We start from the raw sequence: 18,337 nt of genomic DNA on the forward strand, positions 1-18,337 counted from the left end.
GGCTTAGAGATTGAGTGTCTTGATTAAGGTTACACAGGCTGAGCTGTTACATGGCCAACCTGGGTTCATTCACAACTAGTTTGGGTTCAGAACCCACACTTGCAGTCTCACAAACATGAGTTGGACAAGTAGCACCAAAAATAACAATAGTCCGAAAGCTGCAGGTGCTGGGAGAACATTGAGTGTTAGTGCCTCAACTCAACGACACTTTTTTTCTCTTCTCATCACCATCAAGCTTTGCTCCTCCTGTCAGCTGGCTTTTGTACCCTCTTTCTAACCAAAATACCTGCCTCAGAAGTCGCAAGCTTTTTCAAAAATCAAATCTTATAATCAGACAGTTCTCATTCTTTCAAAGCTACCTATAGCATGTAACATTGTTGACTAATGATGTCTTCTCTAAATACTTTCTCCAGCCTCCAGTGTGTCTGCTTGACCCTGAGTCCCTTCCTCTTTCCCCCTCTTACCCCTGACTCTTCTTCGTGCTTCAACACCCTTCATGCAGATATTTCCTCAAGTGTAGACCAGTTTCTGCCCATTTCTTGAAGAGTGACATCTATTCCGTGACTCCCAACCCTAAAACTCAACATTTTCAGCTTAACATATTAACCAGACATTGACCCCTCAGTATCTTAAAAGATGAACACATCAGCTTTCTGAAAAAACAACTTATTTCTCTTTACTTCTCTTATTTCAATAACTCTATCAATTATATCTCAGTTAAAAAGTTCAAAACCTAAAAGTAATCTGACTTATCTTTGCCTATCTTACATCAGCCATGTATTTTATGTTTGATTATCTTTATTTTCTTTTTTGAATGTTCTTTCTTCTTTTTGTGTGTGTGTTCTTTTGTCTCATTTCTTATTGGAGGGTGAGAAGGGGGAAATAAATGGAACAGAGAGCATTGGTTTCATTGTTCAATCAGAAATGATTCCAAGGACCATAATGCTAAAATCAGAAACTTAAGAAACAGATTCATTTTAGATGTGATTGCTATTTAAAATGACGGAGCGAAATGCAAAAACAAGGGACTCACACATGTTTTCCTTGAACAGAACCAGAAACTAATATTTGTAAATTCACAGAGTAGTGTGTAAACATAATCCTGGTCCCTGGGAATACATTGTGACATAAAATATCTCCTACTTTCATCTAATTATCATAATACATAACAGGAACACCAATGAGAGAGACCTTAAACAAGATAGAAAGGTACAGGTCTTACATAGACTCACACACTTTTTACTCTTTGTAAAGACAAACAAATGAGCCATATATATTTCTTGCTTTTACTACTAGAAAAAAAATAAAAGCTAAACCTGCATGGACACATGAAATCAAGTTTAGCTTAACACACTGCTAGGGTGGCCACAAACTTTTTATGACTGCTAATCCCTTTTCTATTTAACTGTTATAAATCAACAGTAATCCCTTGTTCTAATGCATCTCTTAATTTTTAGAGTTTCAGAACTGAAATTATTAAGATAAAACATGGAATCCACTTCTCTTCCAGTTTACTTATTTCATTTATTTTATTCTAGAGTCCCTGCTCTTCCACAACACAGTGATTTAGGACTTCTGTACGAGCAAGAGAACTGAAGACCTACCTTCAGACGATAAGGTAAGCCCCAGGCACCAGTATGTGCCCAGATCTACCAAACGAGGCACAAAGACCTCATGAATCATACAACGTGTGTGTGTTGACAAAATCAGACGCTTGCACTCAGTTGCGGGTACTTCGTGGCCTATTACTTATACCGTTAACCTCTGTGAGTCAGCTGTAGGTGAGTGATTCCAAAAAGCGAAAGTACTCTGATGTTCATGCTCTTTTTGATCCTATGAAAGGAATGGCATTACTACAGTCTTTTGGTTCAGGGAAATGAGGTGAATGAGGGAGGACCTTTTAAAATATCACTTCTCTGCTTGTTAAGGAGAGAGAATTGTCTCCCTGGATTGAGTGGCCCCAACACGATTTATTACAGAGCTGGTGCCTGCTTCGCCCATGTGGGGAGCCACGCATCTGCAGGGCTCTTGTTCTTGGGAATGTTCATCCATTCTTCGCAGCCCTCACAGGGCGACCTGAGAAAATTACACTTGTACCTGGTTATGTGTTTCTCTCCACCATAGAGCTCAGTGCACTTTCTCAATGGGAACCATGATCTCGTAATTTAAAGTTATGAACCCTGTGAAAAGGTGCCTTTGGAACCTATTCTGTGGGGTTTCCACAAAATGAAAAGTGTCTTCTACCAGGAAACAATGAAAGAGTTTACAACAGAAAACCCGAGGTGTCCCCCTCAGGATGTGTGTACAGCGTTTGCCCAGAAGATCAGGTTCCTCAAGGAAACCATTCAGGAAGTGCCGGAGCTTTGGGCCAAAAGGGCTGAGTTCTCTGGGTTTCTTTGCCTTCTGCTGATGGGTGGTTTGTGTCTCCTTTCAATGCAACATTTAGTAAACATGTCCCATGGCGAAAGGGTTTTCCAAAGCGAGAAATAATTATGAAATGCATGTCTATGAGAACAATCAACATTTTAACATCAGAAAAATTGAGTTACTTGGTCATATTTCTCTTGGATGCTTTTTAGTCAAAATTAATACATTGTTCTTTTCCAAGACGAAAAAAATCATTAGGAGAATTTGGAGGTTATGAGTCTATGAGACTATGACAATGGCTCTGGTTTTGTCACTGATATAATTTTATATCCAGGTTGCTAGATTTGGTTTATTTTATATCCCAAAATAAGTAATCTTTACTTTTTCCCCACATTGAAATTGACACAAGTTCAGTACTCATGGAGGAGTTTTTTCCTCTTACCTTCACAGAGGGCAATGAGAAGATAGAAGGACTTTTTTTGTTAAGAATAAAATTGTGGTTTGCTTGTTAACATAAAATAATAGCAATCACTGCTGTTTTCTTTGAATATCCCTATCGAGCATTGATGTTTGACTTTTCCCCGGGGGTGTCTCAGAGAATGGATAGGAGAGTCCTTTCATACAAGCTCCCACTTCCTACAGACTCGGTGAGTAATTAATCAAAATGAACAGGAAGCCCTGGACTGAATTTCTTCGATTGTGCCATTTCGTACTGGCAGGGCGTCGGTCTTCCCTGCATTTCAGTGTAGGTGATGGGCAGATTCCTGCGTTACGATAACACGGTTCATATGAAATAGATTTGTAACTTACCAACGGGGATTTCCCAGTCACTGTGCGTTGAAGATGCTCTCTAGGAATTTTAGCATTCTATCTTCCACCCGGTCTCTGGAAACAAAGCCCCTGGAAGTTTCCATGCACTAGATCTAGCCTAGATAACAAGTGACTTTGCTTTGCTGATAGTTTCCTCAAATGCTCCTCCTGGCTTCTCTGTTCATTCAAATGTGGATCACAAAAGGGGCGCACGCTGTGAAGAACTTGTCTTTGTAGTTTTAGAATAGACTTTGGTAAATTAAATTTTGAGGATAACTTATCATTGAGGTTTTCCTGGAATTAGGTGCACAGTTCCTCTTATTACTAATTCAGGGCGCCCTGAGCTGAAATGTAATCACTCGTGTGCCTTCCTCCAGTGAAAATATGACTCCGTCCTCAGTGTGAGAGCAGTCCTCCTTCCCCGAGCCCACGGTGGACGGCCGGCATTGCACCTTAGAAAAGCTCTTTCTCTGAGCTCCACACTCATAAAACACGTCAACCTCCCCTGTCTCCTCAGTCCCCTCTCTTCTAGCCCTTTTCTTCTCAGCTCCTGGAAAGCACTCTTCCCATCACTCTGCCCATGCGGGCGCTTCCCTGGATTAGCCACTCAGCCTGTAATAGCTCTTACAAAAACCTGGATGTTTCAGTGCTCCTTGGAGGTCCACATCGAGTGATAACTTCCCATAGGGGATGGTGCTGCTGTGTAGGACGCTGCTGCCTTCCAAAGGCAGACAGAAGCTACTAGTATGTCCGAGTGAAGAAACAGAAGTGACTATCCAGGCGCCCCAAACTCTTCCGAAGTCAGGAAACTACTGCGCATTTTCTAACCCTGGAAGAGCACTCAGGCCAATGAAACAGCTCTGACAGAAGAACCCTCTCTGAACACGGTATCTAGGGCAATTCCTAGAGTTAGCCTGGCCTCACTTAGACGAGATTCCGGGACTAGATTATGGGCATTTTCCAGCGTGGTTATAAATGAACTTTCTAGGTGCTAAGGGCACCCACATGTTTTAACTGAGCCTAACTGTTACAGAATTTACCAGGCGACCGAGAAATACGCAGGAGTAATGGAGGCACAGGAAAAACCCATTTATTTCCAGACGTTTCACATGCACCGGTCCAGTGACTCAGCAGAGACTGTTTCTCTCCAAATATTGAGCATGCCAATATGGAGGAAGCTTTTCCTTTATACTCTTTGGTTTCTTTGTCCTCCAAATATGGGATGGGACTTCCGGACCTTTCACGGGCTTTGCAAAAAGCCCCATGTGCTGGGATGGGGGCCGTGAGACCACATCTTCAAGGCCTGGCCTGGCGCCAGCACTGATAACTCCATCTGGGGGTTGTGTATTGTTCATGGTTTATGGCCTCTCTAAAATGGGGGTAGTATTTAGGTAAACAGGTCTTTCAGGAACAGATAATTAAAGGAGGGGCAGTGACTAGACCAGCCAGTGGGCAAACTACGGCTGAGGGCCAAATGAATAAAACTAAAAAAAAAAAAAAGACCGTACCCTTTTATGTAATGATGTTTACTTTGAATTTATATTAGTTCACACAAACACTCCATCCGTGCTTTTGTTCCGGCCCTCCGGTCCAGTTTAAGAATCCATTGTGGCCCTTGAGTCAAAAAGTTTGCCCAGCCGAAACCGGTTTGGCTCAGTGGATAGAGCGTCGGCCTGCGGACTGAAGGGTCCCAGGTTTGATTCCGGTCAAGGGCATGTACCTGGGTTGCAGGCACATCCCCAGTAGGAGATGTGCAGGAGGCAGCTGATCGATGTTTCTCACTCATCGATGTTTCTAACTCTCTATCTCTCTCCCTTCCTCTCTGTAAAAAATCAATAAAATATATTTTAAAAAAAAAAGTTTGCCCACCCCTGGACTAGACTATAGGCTAACAAGAATGTGCATAGGTTATTGGCACAGACTCAGATTGCTAGCCCCCGCCACCCCCGCAAAATGTCTCATTTTCCCCATCATAACAAATATGCAAAAACATTCCCTAAATTTGCAAAGTTACAAAATGATGTTTTGCAAGTAAGTGGCCCCTAGAATCGAACATCACACAGTTTCCATGGCATAGAGTCCTGCTATTGTTTAACAGGGTTGTCAGGAAGGAGAGAAAACGTGTGACATATCAGGGGTCGGTGTTAGAAGTAGAGGAAAGGAATATCATATATAATTGAAATCCACAGATGAGCCCACACTACCATTTTTAGTCAGTAAGCTCCACCCTTTTCCAGGCCTTTGTAAAATTGAACTCTGAATTGCAAAAACACTGACATGCAAAATCTGAGTTACGTTTTTTCTACCGGATCAGCATTGATCAAAAGAGAAAGGGAAAAGCCAATAACCTGTGAAAACGCTCAGACTGAAGGGCCCCTCCCAGCATCAACTGGCATTGGAAGCAGATTATGTCACTTGGGGCAGGTCATGGATGAGTTGGAGAGATGAAAGAAACAGCATAGACTGACCATGGCAAAAGCGTCATCGTCCGCTCTGATGGCTAGAAGTAGCTCTGTGTTTGTTGTCTTGTGGAAAAATCAGAATGGCTCGCTATACTAGTAGGTGGGACTTGTCACCTGGACATTTCGGTACTTTGCCAACACACCGTATGGTACAAGGGAAAAGAGAGAGCTCTGAGTGTGTGAGCGACCGCGGCAGTGGTGTTTCGCTGTGCTTCTGACGCCCTCCCTCCTGACTCAGCTGGCTCAGCTCTGAGCCTGGACCTGGGCGGTGAGGCTCATGGCCTCTCGTTTGGCCTGAGACCTTGAGAAGAAGGACGGGGCTCTCAGAAGCTGCCAGTCTGGTTTCAGAATTTGGGGAAGCTTGTACTCAAGGTGTGTTCAGGCTGCCTGGGTACTTTGACTCTTCATGTTTGCATGCAGTTTCATAAGGGTGGGTTTCTCAGCATGAAGTTCATGCCTGTCTTATCATATGGCCGAAGTGACAATTTGCCTCAATTAGAAAATTATAAGGGGGCCTGGCTAGTGTGGCTCAGGGGTTGAGTATCAATCCATAAACCAAGAGGTCACCATTTCGATTCCCAGTCAGGGCACGTGCCCAGGTTGTAGGCTTGATCCCCAGTAGGGGATGTAAAGGAGGCAGCAGATCCATGTTTCTCTCTCATCAATGTTTCTATTTCTCTATCCCTCTTCCTTCCTCTCTCTCTCAAATCAATAAAAATACATATTTTAAAAAATTCTAAGGAGCATAAACAGATTTTCTTGCTGAAGTCTATAATCTAGGGGGGAAGAGATGTAAAAGACAAGAAGTTCAGAAATTTCCCCCCCTTTTGTTAGGTCACTGCTGTGTTTAAATTGTGAATTAAAATTGAATAGCCATTTGTATTAGGGAGTTAGAGAGTGAGCAAAACGGACTTGCTGGAGCCGTCCCAGGAATGGTGAGAGAATAGCAGGGGTGACTATGTAATGCAGAGAGGTCCTGGGCGAGCTCCCTGTAAAACATGTTGAAAAACACCTTGTGCAGTTTATTATTTCAGTCGAGTCTGACACCAGGCCTAAAGCGTCGCCCCTCCAGAGTTGAAGTCTGTGGTATGCCAGGGCTCTTAACAAACCCCATTGTAATTAGTCTTGGACCTCGACGGGGTCGGACTGTAAAACGATATGACAAATGGCTCTCCACACGGGCGCGTGGCCTGGTCCCCGGTCGTGGGGCTCCCTGTCGCCAGGTTTGTGCAGATGGAGAGCAGAATTCTTGTAGAACTGAGGAAGGGCTCGGCCTGCTGATACATCCCACATCCCGCACCCCCACGGGTTTATTCTTGTCCAATATGCTCTGCCACCGATGGCCCTGGGCTCATACGTGTCCTGTGTCCTCTGTGTTGCTAAAGAACCCCGGCTAGGGAAATGCACAGCATACAAGAAAGGGCTGTCCCTTTAAAACCTCCCATTGGCTGTTTGAGACCAGACCACTCACTTCACAGCATGTGGCCCACTCACTGGTGACCATGTAAGAAAATATCCTTTAAGATGCCATCAACAGAGAATAATAGGCGAGGGCAAAGCAAGATGATCAAAGGCAGAGGGACAGTCGTCAGGAACCAGAGAAAATACTCCTCACGGAGTATATGGACAGTCTTTTTTTTACCAATAGGTGGTTCCTCTTTGCCTCCAGTTTCCCAAACAGTACAAAAAATAAACAAGCAAACACATCCGATGAGACATGGGCTGCAGTTTGATGTAATGGAGAAAGCAGGAGCCTTGGTTTTGAGTGGTTTAGTTTTAAATTCTTCTCCTGCCACTTCCTAACTTTGAAAACGTGGCAGTTTCTCACTTCTTCAGTATCATTATCTGTAAAATGGGAATATAATCTATCTCTACTATTATTTTATGAAGACAAAATTTGGTTAATATGCTAAGGTCCCTGTGTATATCATATTCAGTAAAGTGCACCTGTTATTATTATTATTACTACAAGCCCGGTACACAAATTCATGCACGGGTGGGGTCCCTCGGGGCGGCCTGCAGGGATCGGACCCCATCTCGCATCCCCAGGCTTGCAACCCCAGCTTGCGCCCCCAGCCTCGCAGACCTGCAGCCCTGCCTGGCACCCTGCCTTGGCCTGGCGCTGCCCCCTCACCTGCTCTACCATCCTGCCTGCAGGGCAATTGATCAGGGCTGGGCCCCCATCGGTTCCCTCAGTGCCTGAGAGGCGGGCTGTGGCCCCGCCCCCCACCGCCGCTGCTGGTCACCATCTGCTGGGCAATCAATGGGGCCTGGTGCCGTCCCCTCACCTACTCCACCATCCCGCCATGGTCCCACTCTTGTCAGAGCCCATCGGGGCCAGCAGCGCCTCCACTGCCACCTACTGCCAGCACTGTGTCGCCAATGCCCACCATGTTCCGCGCCACCCCCTGGTGGTCAGCTCACGTCATAACAAGCAGTAGAACTCCTGGTCAAATGATAGCCCTAGGGAACAATTTGCATATTAGGCTTTTATTATATAGGATTTGGGGTAATTGTCTCATAAGAACATCCTGTTCTTTGACAGTTTCTATTTTGAAGTTCCTTTCCTAAGACCGATGGGTTAATGATTAGGGCGCAGATATTTCCAACATCCTTATACTTCATCATGTTTTATTGACAGGAAAGGGATGACATTCTGAATTTGAGTAGTAGGAGAAAGAATGGGTACAGGCAAGGCCAAGAATTTATTTTTTCAGTAGCGCAGCCACCATTCCAGCAGCCACCTTGCACCTCTTGGATCCCCCTGAATGAGATTAAGGGAGGCGCAAGGAGTGTTGAAAGTTTTACGGGCAGGAAATGCAGCCCGTTGCCGGTGTTCTCTGGAAGTCGTCTCTCTTGTCAGGTTCTGCTTTATGGCCGATGACCACAGTAAATAAGCCTGTTATAGGAGAGCTGGGATGGGCAGCTAAAAGGCTTAGCTTCTACATCTGGCTGCAGAGGACGCCACTGTTGAAAAGGCAGTGGTCCTTCTGTTCGCTGCTCTGTCCCTGGCTCCATCCACAAGTATGAGTCCAATGGATGAATCAATTGATCGTTTTCCTGGGAAATAACATACGGGGTGGTCTCCATTTAAGAACTCAGAGGCAGACTCTAATGACCAGGACTGCTATTCTTAACCTCGTATCGAGGCAGCCACTCATTGTTCCTTGGCCTTGATATTTGGGATTTCAAGACTCCATGAGTCCCCCCATCCTTCCGCTGTGTGTGCACCCAGGCCGGACCTGATTGGAACAGAGGTGCTTTTGAGGCCTTTCTGTGGACACCCTTCACAATTATGAAGTTATTTCCAAGGTACAGTGTTCCATCGTTGATTTATTTCTTGCTCTGTGGGCCTGACCATATAAGAAATGTCAGACCAAATGAGCCCAGTGACCCGTGAAGGCAGCAGTGACCCCAGGGAATATTCCTTATGAGATTGTGGTTGCCATCCACATATCTCCTCAGTAAACTGCTCTGACATCCCCTGAGAGCTCACCAGCGTTTGCTCCTGTAAGAATCCGTGAACGTTAAAAGCTAAAAGTCGCTTTTTGTGGACCCTCCACTTCAATTTTCACAAAGTTCCAGATGATACAAAGTTAAATAGTCCAGAGTTTAAATGATGAAGGATACTAACCTCTGATCAAATATGATTTCCAGAAAGGGATTGTTACCTTATAACAAAGCATTCTAATCGCTATTACAAGTATAGGCGAATATCAAGGTAAAAATATTGGTTTCTTAGATTTCTACCTCCTTCTGTTCCTTTTTTTCTGTTCGCTAATTTCTCTGAAAACGGGTATTTCCTCAGTTCACAGAGTTGGTGGTATTTGCTTTATCAGATACGTAGATGTCACCAGATCACCCTGCTTGCTGATTTGTCACATTTAGAGGAGACTAAATGTGACAGAGCCTGGTCGGGTGGCTCAGTGGTTGAGCGTTGACCTATGAACCAGGAAGTCACAGTTAGATTCCCGGGCAGGGCACAAGCTTGAGTTGCGGGCTCGATCCCCAGTAGGGGGTGTGCAGGGGGGCAGCAGATCAATGATTCTCTCTCATTATCGATGTTTCTATGTCCCTCTCCCTCTCCCCGCCCTCTCTGAAATCAATAGAGGAGACTATCAGTGCTAAATTGTCTGACTGTGGCAAATTTTTAGAAGAGCCAGAGGTAAAAAAAATAAAAATAAAAAATTCAACTTGCAAACAAAATAAAACTCAGTTGACAACAGTGACTTTGACTGAACAGCATGTTCAGGGTAAAAGGTATTTTTTGTGCCTCCATAAAGGGAACTTTTTTCTTTTTACACATATATCATTCAAGTACCAAAAAAAGCCACACACCCTCTCAGACACGGTTATTGAAAAACTTTCATGAGCATCTCAGCGACCTGCCTTCTAAGAGGGAGGCAGGCGAGGCTTTGAAAACTCTTCCCCATGTTGCAATGCATTTATTTAAAAACACCGTTTCTGTTGCTCTTGAACAGGCAGAGTAAAGCTCATTGCAAAGGGTGGTTTCACGGGGACGGGCAGGCCGTTTTCCTGAGCGGAGTTCAGGCCTCCTCTGATGTGCTCAATTAGGGGACTTTAATACAGCACTTGGGAGCGTGGGGGCTGCGTGTTGCTGTGATTTTTTTATATGTGGGTCTCATATCCTCCTGACCTGCCTGGCATGGTGGAGTCAGCGTCAGCTGGTGTTTCTCAGAGCTGCTCAAGGAGGTCCCCGTAGCAGGACTGGCAATTTGCGTGGGCCTCTGTGTGTGCCCAGCTCTATGCCCAGCTAGAGATCTGCCCGTCGTCCTTTCTGTCTGTTCAATTACTTACCATCCACACACTCCAGGAACGAAAGGTTCTTTGGTGTGAGCGTGATCTTAGAGTAGATTCATACAAAGTGCAATAGGCCTTTATCCAAAGGATGAGGTGTGCAAAGAACACCTAGCTCAGTACTCCCTCTTCTGGATCAGAGTTTGACCTCCAGACCTACCTCAGTTCAGTCTGCAGACAGTCTGAATAGTTCCTTTCCTCTGCTCTGGAAAGGGACCATGGGAGGTGGGCGGGGAGGCCCTTTAGCTCTTCCCTTTAGAGGAGTCAGCAGCCTGGTGTCCCTGGGAATCGCGGCCAGTGGCCTCCCCTCCCCTTCAAACACCACCCATTAGACTCAGCTGGCCAGGAAGTTAGGCGGGCGGAGCACTGTCCTCCACAGCCTCTCCTTGTGTGACCCCAGCTTCAGCTCTTTCTTTTTTAATCCTCACCTGAGGTGTGAGAATATTTTTTTTCCATTGATTTTTAGAGAGTGGAAGGGAGGGGAGAGGAGGGAGGAGAGGAGAAGAGGAGAGGGGAGGGGAGACAGGGGAAAGGGGAGAGGGGAGAGCAAGAAAGAGAATGAGAGAGAGAAATCCATGTGAGAGAGACACATCGATTGGTTGCCTCCCACACATGCCCCAAAGAAGTGGAAATCAGACCTGCAACCCAGGTACTGCCCTTGATGAGGAATCTAACCTGCGACCCTCCAGTGCCCAGGCTGATGCTCTAACTGCTGAGTAACACTGGCCAGGGCCCGACTTCAGCTCTTGATGGATTTTAGGATCACAATTTATATGAAATGCCAGATTTCAAAATCAAGACGAAGTGGCATTCAGCAAGAGATCTGATTACTACTTAAAAAGAAAAGAAAATCTAAGAGGAAGTAAGTGTCAGTCATAGATGGCCCGCATCTTAGTTTCAATGGTGTTCATTGTTCTTTACTGTGTGTGTGAGGTCTGTGATTCTACATAAATATCTCTTGGGGAGCATCATGTGTAGATCAGGAAACAATAAAGAATTTGCTGTCGGTCCTTTTAGACTAAAACCGTTAAAACTCAGACATTGGAGAGCGCAGGTTGTGTCTGGCCTACATTTGAGAAAATTGGCTGAGAGGAGAAACGGAATCCTTAAAGGCAAGGGCACCCCCCTAACCATGTATTTATGTACTTTTGTGTGGCATTGTGCAAGATCTGCAGGGATACACAAATGAATCAAACATATATCCAACTGGCAGAGAGCTCTCAGTCTGCTAAGGGAAATAAGTCATAAGGGGAATAAGTCACAAAGGAACTAAGTCATAAGGGGAATAACTCATAAGAGGAATAAGTCATAAGCAAAACACGTCAAGTAAAGTGGTTCATGACACAGCAGGAGTCTACATCACATGTCCTGGAAATTAGGAGGAGGAGAGAGATCAGTCCCTTCAGTCCCTGCAGACATCAATGGCAGAGCGATGTCAAAGAGCCACGTTCTATCGTGTTCTCAGTTCACGTGTGCTCTTGGCACGCAATGAACAGAATGAAAAGAGGTATTTTGGAAGACTCATTGGGCCAAAGTTGAAAGCAAGTGAAGCATTTTTCCTGTTCTTAACTAGCGTCATTTATTCACGTAGCAAATATTTCCTAAGTGCCCGCTTCTGAGGAACAAAGGTGGTATTGTCTGGCCCAATAATTTATAGTTATAGTAAAGGTCGCCCTGTATAACACAATGAGGTAGTTTGCGATGTTAAAGCTTCAACACTTGGAGTACTAACACCATTGGGATCTTTCAGTTCCCTCATCAGAAAGTCATGGCAGAGACAAAGCCCTGAGCGTGACCCTAACGTATTGTTCCCACTTATTTGCTTGGGCCGGTGTTCTCAACTGCACACAATTTCCCTGCAGGGGACATTTCTGCTTGTCGCCACTTACGGAGGGAGTACAACTGGCACCAAGTGGTGGGTAGAGGCCAAGGATGCTCTAGACACCCTGCAAGGATGCTCTAGACACAGGACAGCCCCACAACAAAGAATTGCCCGACCCAAAATGTCAATACTCCGAAGGGTGAGAAACCCTGGTGTGAGCTTATGTTCCTCCTCAAGTCACTGATTGTGGCCCCAACACAATGAAGGTCTACACCAGTGGTCCCCAACCTCTCTTTTGGCCATGCCCCACCTAAGCATCTCTAAAATCCTCATGCCCCTCCGTGACATATAATTCTTAATATTCAAAAAGAGAACTCCTATTAATGCGAAGGAAGCCTAAAAGGCCATTAACTTGGTCTAACAAACTTCCAAAGAACATGGCATCCATGCACAAGAAAAATAAAAGAATGGAAGGACAGTGGAAGTAAAAAGTCAAATTGCCCCCCCCACCCCCCCGTGGGTGTGTGCCCCACATTGGGAACCACTGGTCTACACGAGAGGCCCTATATTCACACACCCCTTTATGAAGAACAGGCATCTCAGCCAGACAGTCAGAGAACCCAGAATCCATCATGTCACCAGGTGTAAGAGCAAACTGTCACAGGAAAGAGGACGGGAGGAGGAGCTCACAGAACTCCCCCTGCTGGGCTAGAAAAGAGGCCGCCTGAGGTCCCAGCCAATGGGCTGAAAGTGGGCTTCCAGAGGATCGTGGCCGCCATCCATCTACATGAGAGGTACCATCTCTCAAGGGCCTGCTGAGCTGTGGACAGTTTGCCACCCATAGCTGCCTGCTTATGGCAGCAAAGAGTTACTTTTTCTTGTATTTTCATTGCTGCCAACATGCTTCTTTGTCCTTCATTGCTTTCATCCGGATCTTCACCTCTGAGCTCCTGTTCTGCGGTCCACCCCATTCACTCTTACCCCAGGATCCCATGGCACATGTTTCCCCACACTGCCCAGCCTCCCCCTGCTGGCTCTCTCCTCTGGGCCACCGAGTCACCACATGGTCATGGCACACAGGAATAGGGACAGAGGGTCCTGCTCTTCTTGCTGGGGGTACATTGGGTACAATGTACTCCTGAAAACAAAGGATGGGAATATGAATTCATGTCCCCAAGTAAGTATTTGTGTCCGTGGTGATCAGAGTCCAGTTCCATCAGGACATTTGAATACATGTTGATCTTTGTAAAGTGTTCTGAAAGCCTACTGAAGTTTGTTTTTGATATACTTCACTACATTTTAGGTCTCAAAGTTGTGATGTGAAGATGGCGTGTTAGCAATTTTCTCTGACCAGCGATACATGGCACCCAGGCTGCCTCGGCAGCTTCGGAGCCTCCCCTGCCAACCGTGAATGGTCCACATCATGCAGGTTTTCAGTCAGAGACACATTTCCCACCCGTATCTCACTCATTTCTCATGAGCTCAGCAAAGTCCGGGCTCCTTCAGCACAGGCTTACCATTGAGTGGATGCATAACAAAGAGTTGATAAATTCACAAATGCCCAATCTTTTGAGCTGATACAACATTCTGATAATCAAAATTACTTGCACAATGAGCCATGGTTTCCTAGTGGCAGATCTGGAGCCCTGGGCAGCTGGCTCCTCCTTCAGGGCTCTTCCATGCGGCTTCACTGGGTTTGTCTGGACCAGGACAGACACACAGATGTAGGGTCTACAGTGGGACCAAACGAGTTCCTGGATCCCAGAGGGCCCAGGTGGTTGTGTGGGGAGGGCTCTTTAGGAAGAGGTCCTGTGTACCTGAGCTTTGCCTGACTCCTTTGCACACCTTCCAGTGGGAAGGTCACTTAGAGAAATCCCATCAGAGACAGCTCTCCTGCCCTTTAAGGCATGGGAACCCTGCTTTTGATTTATTTTGTGTTTCACCACAGGGCTGAGCACACCCTAGAGGCGTTTAATCTGTTGACTTGAATTGATCTGAGATGCTGGGCTTGGCCTGAGCTGAACCTTCACACTATAGGACTCAGCAGGTCACCAGAACTCATTTCAGTTGAAATTCAAGGCCCCTGACAGCTCCAACCAACTCTCTCTAAGGTCCATGGGTCTGGTCCAAAGGTCATAGCTTTGACATGAGAGGCAGTTAAAGCAAAGCATGCTCTTCCTTTAAAGTCTACAGGTTGAAGATGCCAGATGACCGAGGGGTAATAATTGCAGTCTCCTGCTCCAACACCATCAGTTACCTAAAGAGCAAAGTGCAAAGTCGATAGACCAGCATTCTGATCCTAATTTACCTTCTCAGATTGTTTCTCGTTACTCCTTCCCATCGTTGATGTGTCCCTCCAAGCTGAACCATTTCCTTAATTCCACGGAAGAAGCCATTTCTCTCCTCCTGCCCCCACCTCCACCCACCTCTATATAACTCAGTCCTTCTTATTATGTGTCTACAACATGTCAACTGGCATGCTGAGTGCTGGCAATAGAGGTGCCACGAGAGTCAAGGTCAACTATGGAGTTTGACTTCTTCAGCAACAGCTAATGTAAAACAAACAATTTAATCAAATATTAATAGGCTCCTGCGACAGAAAGTAACAGGAGACTCTTGGAAAGAAGTCATGGGCAAACTCCTTGGGAAGAAGCCAGTCCAGCTGAGAACTAAACCTATGAGAGAGTAGGAGGAAGGGCCTTGCAGGGCAAAGGCAGCCAACACGGCTGATGCAGCAGAACTCTACCTTCACGTCTGTTTCCATGATGCTTTATCTCACCACCGACCCTCCCACTCTGTCCCCTGGAGGGATGAACACGTACCCCTTGAATCCCATGTGCACTATCTGTTCCTCTTGTGATGTCTCACTTTCTGCCTCAGCATAAGATCAATTAACTCACCACCACCCCGCCAAGAGCAGCATGCATGCCAAATTCAGGTTTGAAGTCCCGTAGCAGAGCAGCGATGACCCGCACCCATCAACATTCTGAAAGGTGGTCCAGTAGAGTGAGCTCTCGGCAGTTGGCAAAGACAGGGCTTTTCCTAATGGGGAGGCACGTAAGGTGCTCTGAACACCATCCCTCCCACAGTCAGTCGTGCTGATAGCAAATGGCATGACGCGGGGATGTTGTAGGACTGAAAGTGGCAAGCTGTTTGACACTCTGCTCATCACAAGGGCACGGTTCTAGGGGAGCATGAGCAGGAGCTACAAATCAATATGACTTAAGGCAGACTGCTGATCTGGGACATACGTTTCACTTAAAATTTAAAATAATATATAAGTATATACAGAATATATATATGATGAACGATAACAGTGTTGGAGAAGAAAAATACAATAATTATATAAGAAAACGCATGCAGAGGATGTGAATGCAGTCTGTGGGAAGCAAACTGAAGTCACTGGCAAATAAATGAGTTAAAAAATCATAGCAGGAAAATTGGTCTCCTAAGAGAACAGTGTTGTGCAGCCGCCTTGTTGTGGTATTGAATTCTACTTGAGTAAATTAGGAGTGGTGCTCCTCTGCTTTGCTGTCATTAAAGAGCCCAGTGGCAAGTGTCAGTATCCCCACCAAGATCCCACTGAGTTTTGTGAAATTCTCCAAAAACGTTTCCAACAGGAGAATTTATAAGCTCTGTGTGTTCGACCATCTTAATGTGTGAACTGGCTGAGAGATCTAAGACTCGCGGTATGCGGCTCGATTCTAATTTGTTTGTTTTTTTTTTACCAATGTCTGCGACACCTTACCTTATGTCACGTTCCAATTCGATGGAAAACGGCTTCCTGCGTCCAACAAGAAATACATTGTTAAAGGCGTGCCAACTGCGCTATCGTCGTCCTTGCCGCTCTCAGTAGCAGGCACTTGGCCACATCTTTCTCTGGGTCACTTACGGGCCGCAGAAGCAGAGTTGGCTCCTGGCGACACAGGCTGGCTTAGTCCTTTTCCCCTGAGTGCAGCCGGAGACGCTCACAGTCTGTACTATATAGCCACCTTTTAAAAAATATATGTTTCTTTTCGTTATTTCAGAGAGGAAGGGAGAAGGAGGGAAAGATAGAAACATCCATGATGCGAGAGAATCATTGATCCACTGCCTCCTGCTCACCCCCTACTGGGGATCGAGCCTGCAACCCAGGCATGAGCCCCAACCTGGAAATTGAAGCCAGGCTTGACCTTTACAAAATCTCTATAACATGAGTCCCAGGAATGAGGCCAGAAAGTCTTATTTTGAAGAAAGGGAAATGACCCTTTTCTGGGCTAAATTCCGGTGGCTGCATGCCACACCCTCTACAAACAGCAAATGTCCTCGAGTTGCATTTATCTGTGGCCTGCTTTGGTGGGTCATCCGCAGTTCATGCTTAGCAGCATAGACAGATCTTAGGGGAGCAAAGAAACACTTATTCAGGCCAATCAGGGAACCGACAGAGAGGGGAGGGGCAGGAATGAGGGCCGGGGAGGAAGAATAGAAACTCTTACAAAAGTTTGGGAATATCTGAAAGTGAGTCAGGGGTCCTAGTGGGATTCTTCCCCTTTTAACAACAAAGTGCAGCCTGAAAGGGTCTGCACAGCGCACTTTGTTTTCCTGCCCCGTTTGATCTGAAAGAACAATCAGATATGGCTGATTTCTGAAGCCGCGCAGAATAGAGAGATGGGGAAGGCTCCCCGTGATGGCCAGCCCTGTCAACAGGAGGCATTCAGGTACTGACACCAGCCCCTGACAACACTCAGAGGCTCAACACTTCCTCTTTCATTTCAAGATCGACTGCTGGGAATTCTCTCTGCACAATGCGTCGGATGATAAGTGTTTAGAGGAGAAATGGATCCCGCAGGAGAAGAAAGCATGAATCTCAGGCGCTGTGGATGGACACTGGAGGAATCAAATAGTTGAAGGTTGGCGTGGAGAAATTTCAGGGGGAGGGGGAGGCTGAGAGAAGCTGCAGGGAGAAAGAAAATAGAGATTCTGTCTACCTGCACCCCAAGTCTCTCATTTGTGTTCCGGTGAGTCATGGGACGCTCTCCCCACCTGCCTGTGGACTGACCTCACCAGGTAATCAGATGGTTTGGAACAAAGCACAACCTAAAGCCGTGGTCGGCACACCACAGCTCATGAGCCACATGCGGCTCTTTGGCCTCTTGACTGTGGCTCTTCCACAAAAATACCACGTGCGGGCGCGCACGTACAGTGCGATTGAAACTTTGTGGCCCATGCGCAGAAATCGGTATTTTGTGGAAGAGCCGGTATTTTGTGGAAGAGCCACACTCAAGGGGCCAAAGAGCCGCATGTGGCTCACGAGCCGCAGTTTGCTGAGCCGCAGTTTGCCAACCACTCACCTAAAGTGACCAAGATAAGCGGGAAATCCCCTAGGCCGGTTTCTGCCAAGAAACTGAGCACCTTGGTGTCCCAGATAAAGGCCCCACCTTTAAGGGACAGTGCAGATTCATCACCATTGTTTTTAAAAATCCATTTTTAAAGATATGTGTGTCACTATGTGAAATATTTAAAAGGGCAGTCTTGCCCTAACCAGTTTGGCTTAGTGGATAGAGCATCGGCCTGCAGACTGAAATGTCCCAGGTTTGATTCCGGTCAAGGGCATGTACCTTGGTTGCAGGCACATCCCCAGTAGGGGGTGTGCAGGAGGCAGCTGATCGATGTTTCTCTCTCATCTATGTTTCCAACTCTCTATCTCTCTTCCTTCTTCTCTGTAAAAAATCAATAAAATTTATTTAAAAAAAATAAAAGGGCAGTGTTAAAAGCTCGGGGTTGGATCGCATGCAGCATAAAGGCATAAAATTCTTTGCTAATTCTTAATCCATGGAAAGGAAAACCCCAACAGTATCCTCCATGGGTCCTTGGAATCGTGTAATAGGATGGGTGTACTTGTTTGCTTTTTGTTTCGTTCCTAAGTAAGAACACAATTCTACTGGAGTGCATTTCACTCTGTCTCATCCCGGGAAAGTTCTAAAGTTATAAATAGTTGTATGGCTACCGATGAACTGCATGAGAACACCAAGAGGTAGGTGTGTTTTCCCCTGGGCTTCCCAGCTGTCTTTGGTGCCAT

The 18,337-nt window shown here is 46.0% G+C and overlaps 1 protein-coding gene across 1 annotated transcript in view; it reads left to right on the top strand.

Moving 5' to 3' along the window:
* Positions 1-1,588: 1,588 nt before the first annotated feature.
* Positions 1,589-18,337, top strand: part of TENM3 (teneurin transmembrane protein 3) — a 670,243-nt gene continuing 653,494 nt past the window's right edge. Inside the window, exon 1 of the mRNA XM_070408131.1 lies at positions 1,589-1,618. The gene's annotated coding sequence lies outside the window, so the exon portion shown is untranslated. The remainder of the gene's footprint in view (positions 1,619-18,337) is intronic.

The sequence above is a fragment of the Myotis yumanensis genome, unplaced genomic scaffold (assembly GCF_028538775.1).
Source record: "Myotis yumanensis isolate MYYU_CA2020_CCGP unplaced genomic scaffold, mMyoYum1.0.hap1 SCAF_3, whole genome shotgun sequence".
NCBI lineage: Eukaryota > Metazoa > Chordata > Mammalia > Chiroptera > Vespertilionidae > Myotis > Myotis yumanensis.